At 37.6% G+C, this 5,088-nt stretch overlaps 1 non-coding gene across 1 annotated transcript; it reads left to right on the forward strand.

Moving 5' to 3' along the window:
- The first annotated feature begins 2,594 nt into the window (after nt 1–2,594).
- LOC111740729 lies at nt 2,595–2,703 on the forward strand. Its single transcript, XR_002780733.1, has one exon. It is a non-coding gene; the product is annotated as a U6 spliceosomal RNA (small nuclear RNA).
- The last annotated feature ends 2,385 nt before the right edge of the window (nt 2,704–5,088 follow it).

Below are 5,088 nucleotides of genomic sequence, written 5' to 3' on the forward strand. Positions count from 1 at the left end.
CCCTACCTGATTTCCCCCAAAGCAGGAAGTCCCTTCTGATATTTAATTACCCTCGCTGTTGAGTTTTTCTCAAAATTTATTTCAATCTTTCATGTAATATCAAGCCTTTTTGCTTTCTTCAGCAGAAAATGAACACTAAACAAACATCAAATTCTGCTTAAAAGAGTTTCTTTCATTTGAGAACATTATTAAATTGTCGCTCAGTCTTCAGTTTGATAAGAAAAAATGTAGTTTCCAGTGTCTGCAGGTATTGTAAGATACATGCAGTCATTGAAGTGGAGCGAGTGCTCCTATTCAGCAGCTGAGTTCTAGCATCTTTAGTAAAAGCACGACTTTACTGGCTTCCCACAGCAAGGTCAATGCTCATGGAAATCAACGACACTGAGTGAAGAGCCAAACTTTGGACACACACACCACCACCCCCACAAAAACAACACACATCAAATGAAGAAGCATAATATAATCCTTTCTGTACATATACTTTTTTTTTCATGCTAAATGCCTTAGCTGTTATAGTTGAACGACTCTTTGAAAATAAGATTTGGATTTTATCATGTTGAACTAAAATAACAGAATTAAATGTTGAGGGGTAAAATTAAAAAGAAGTAGCTAATTTTTTGACCAGTAAATGATACTATGGTGAGATTATCAAATCAAACTGATATTAGGTTAATAGACCTGAGAGAATACCTCTCTGCTAACTTGCTATTATCTTTACAGGTCCAAGTTCTTGGAGCAGTTACAATTTTATTACTAACTCACAAAAAAAGAATATTAGTAGTACACTTAACAGCCATCCAAATACATTTTAAAACTGCGCAGACATAAAAAGAGCAGAATAAACACTACAAGAATAGTTATGACCACCATGGCACCTCAGAGGTCAAGTTATAAGAGGCCCTGCTCCCTGGTGCCTTCACCACCCAGGACCAGACCTTTCGGTTGAAGGAGATTGTTATTAATATGGCTTTGTTTATTAATTTTGATTTTGGCTTGGTTGATTATGGGAATTTTGGGTTTGTTGTTGCTATTGTTTGGGGAATTGGGAGATAATATAAGCAGAACAAAACAAAGCTCACTACTTGAGGCCATCTCTTATACTACAATAATACATTGTTAACAAATACAGATCTCCCATTTTGTTTCTATCTTTGCTTTAAGGAGAATAATCTCCAAACAAAAAAGTATGGAATAAATGTGTTAAAAATAGAATTGAAATCCAAAGTTGGTGAGATGAGACTTGAGCTCATATCAGGTTAGTTTTTTGCTTATTTTATAAGCTCAAGTGGATCTAACCAGGATGAATTTTACCTCCGAATAAAAAAAAAATGACTTGCAAGTGCAATGCAGGATAGATATCAGCTTTTGAGACATAGTAGTAAATAAAAGAAATGGCAGAAGACTGAAGAAAAAACGAAACAAATATTTCATTTTTCAAATATATTTTCTGAAAATGACAGACTTCTAAAGTTTATTTCAACCACTGGCAAAAAAAAGTTCTTGAAGAAATCATTAATAGGGTGTGTGAACATTGATGTGTTAATGACTAGGAGCTGGCCTGGCTTTATGAAGAATAAATCATGCAGGTTAACCTAATACCTTTTCTAATAGTCAGCCTAGAGTGAAATGTTATATTTGGGTTGCAGCAAGGCATTTGAAGTTTTTAATGATAAATTTAGTAATTAGGAAAAATTAGATATGGATAATATTACAAGTGAATTAATAGCTAGATGAATAATGAGAACCAAAGAGTGTTGGTTAATAGATCAAATTCTATCTATAATAAATTAACTATTTTTATGGTTTCACAAACATTTGGATAGAAAATTGGACTATCTGCTTATAAAATTTACAAATAAATAGAAATTAGAGAAATAATATGCTTCACAGCATAATTAAAATCCAAAATATGCAGTTCATACTAATAAACCTAAATTTTAAAATATTTAAAGGAAACATCGGCAATACTACCTATAGATTCCAAAATTCAAGTACACAAATGCAAAATTAGGGAAACATGCCTTAACTAAGTAATTTACTTTCAATTCTGCTAAGATTTCTGCCTACAACCTCAGGGCAACACTAACTTCTTAATAACCCAGGGAAACGAAAAGAGAGTGCCTTAGATTATTAATTAACAAGATGTGTGTGAAGGACCAGAAGCAAACTATGCTTGCTCTTCATGCTGAGGAGCCAGCAAGCAACTTTGCCCAGCTTGAGCAAAGAGCCTGAAGTAAAGAGTAATGAGGACAGAGAAGTTAGACTCGAGGAAGGAACTGACGAGAATAGTCTGGGAGTAACTGCCAGGGAAAGAGGCAGGTGAACAGCCAGAGAAGTCAGAGCAAGGGAAACAGTCATCCCAAAGCCACTTAACTCTATGATTCTTCCCACTGCTCTACTCTGTGTCTTGGAAACTGCATGGAAGGACAGTGGCATGAATCATGCCAAAAAAGCTGTCATTACCATCTCAGCAGAGACTGGGCCATCTTAGCAACAGTGAAAACACGAGGCAAACACATGGTATGCAAGAGGAAACACGAATAATTTTTTTCCTTGCTGCTCTCTGGGGTTTGCCACTGCAAAAAACAAAAACAGTAAGCTCACTTCGACCGCACATATACTAAAATTGCAATGCTACAGAATAGATTAGCATGACCTCGCCTCAAGGAGGACACGCAAATATGTGAAGTGTTCCATATTTTTTGATATATTATAAAATCATGCCCTTGAGACCTATATAATTATTAACCAATGTCACCCCAATAAATTTAATAAAATTTTTAAAAAGCAATGATACACACACTCATGCAAAAACTTTTTATGGAAAAAGTTGAGTACAAGGTATTATGCAAGGTATTTTAGAAAAAACAAATACAGGAGTCCCTCTCTCTCCATGGGGGAAAAGTACCAAGGCCTCCAGTGGATGCCTGAAACCATGGATAGAACTGTACATGTAGGAAAAAACATACACACCTATGATGGAGTTTAACTTATACATTAGGCAGAGTAAGATATTACCAACAGTAACTAATAACAAAATAGAACAATTATAACAGTATACTATGATAAAAGTTATGTGGATGTGGTCTCGTTCTCTCAAAATATCTTATTAATATGAGATGATACAATGCCTACGTGATGAGATGAAGTGAGGTACTCAGAATGGTGTGCAATTTAAAACTTAAGAATTGTTTATTTCTGAAATTTTCCATCTAATATTTTCAGACTGCAGGACTCTGTATAAGCAAGATACCAACTCTGCCTTAGGAGCTCAAAATTTAATAGAGAAGTTTTCATGCATAGAATACAAGGCAGTATCTGTCGTGTTCAATGAGTAAGACAAACAGTGCTAGAGATGTTCAGAAGATGGCAGGACTCCTTTGTGTTGGCTCATGAGGAAGCCCACTGGAGGAAAAGGCATTCAGCAGAGCTTAATAGCCCTGTGCTCTCCCTGGATATGAGACAGTCTATTATTTGGATAATGCCTCAAAATACAGAAAAAATCATGTGGCTGTATGTTGATTTCTTCTGTCTGCTCTCCAGATCCTCTTCTACCTTTTTTCACCCTGATGTCTTCCCTGGGAGACTGGCCTATGCGGACTGCCACAGGCATCTAGTTGGGTTCAGTCAACCAGAGGTACCAGCAGGCAGCAGAAGACAAGAGGCGAATGAAGTCAGAGTCCTTGCTCTAATCACCTCCCTGCCAGACTACCCAGATGGTCTGTGTCTGTCTCTCCAAAGCCAGCTGCTGTCATAGAACTTTCTCTCTTCAGCTCTCTCACCAGCTATGGGGTCCAATTCTCTCTCCTTGCTCCTTTTAGCCTAGCGGGGCAAAGACTCCAAGCCGACACCAGCCCTGAGGAGCTACGCTGTCTCCTATAGCCTTCGCTAAGCCCGGCCTATGCCTTTATAAATTGTCTTTTTATTACATTCTCCTCAGTTACCCAGTTTAAGTATGTGATCTCTTTCTTGGCAAGACCCTGGCACATATAGGTCCCTTCTGGGTATCATATTCATATTGCCAAGCTGAAGACTCTTATCAAATCTTGAAATATGAGTCTTTGCTTATAGAAAATTAAATATTAGAGATTGAAGACCTCAATCTGACTATATAAGGACTCTTAGGAAGGAGATAAGCCTAGGCAATGGGCAGAAGCTGGCACAAGGTCTTGCCTTTCTCCATATCATTAGTAACTTGGTGGATTAGAAAGACAGAAGTGAAAAATGTGACATCAGTAAGAAAAATAGCCTCCAACTTCGCATCACTGGACTAAGCTAATGACAAGTGATTTCTTAGCCAGGGTATAGAGAAATTAAGATTCTTCACCTATGCCTAAAAAGCGTGACCCCGTGACCTCGCCTCTGCTCCTGCTGCCGCCAACAAACTGAGATCGTTTCTTGCTGTTCACTGTTCCAGAGGAGGCCACCAAAGACCAAGCAAAATCTTAGGCCTTTGGTAATAAAAACACAATAAAGTAGGCTTTCAAATTTGTTGGAATCTGCTGCTTATTTTAGTAAAATGTTGCAAAGGCAGCTTCAACATTATTGGTAATACTATTCTTTAGTTTAGATAGAATCATATGTTTATTTTGTTATATTTCTCTCCTTTTTCCCCACTCCATCTGGCCTCACCATTTGCATCAGCAACCAAAGACTCAAAGCTGTGCCTGCAGGAGACTCTACTGAAAATTGGAGAGAAGTTTACATCATTGCACGACATTGCCAAAAATTTACAATTAAGGGTTGGACTTCCTTTCTGCCATTTCCACCAAAAAGGCATTTTCAATGGTTGTATCTTCTCATGCTCCGGCCACCCATCAGACTTCAAGGATTTCACACTTCTCCCTGGATTGCTTGACTCCTAACCTCCCCCACAAATTTCTGTTTGTTCCTTAGCCAGAGGAGTTTAGCAATCTCTCAGTGTCTCAATGCATTCTAGCGGGGTGTGTTGGTACTCGAACACATCTGTTAAGGTTCCCAAATGTAGACAATTCTCTTGAGATAAACCCTCCACATTAGCTTAGAAAATAATACAGTGTTTTCTCTGTACCACAGCTGTGAATGCTTTGTAAAAGGAATAGATTTTAA

This window comes from Pteropus vampyrus, unplaced genomic scaffold (assembly GCF_000151845.1).
Source record: "Pteropus vampyrus isolate Shadow unplaced genomic scaffold, Pvam_2.0 Scaffold67, whole genome shotgun sequence".
NCBI lineage: Eukaryota > Metazoa > Chordata > Mammalia > Chiroptera > Pteropodidae > Pteropus > Pteropus vampyrus.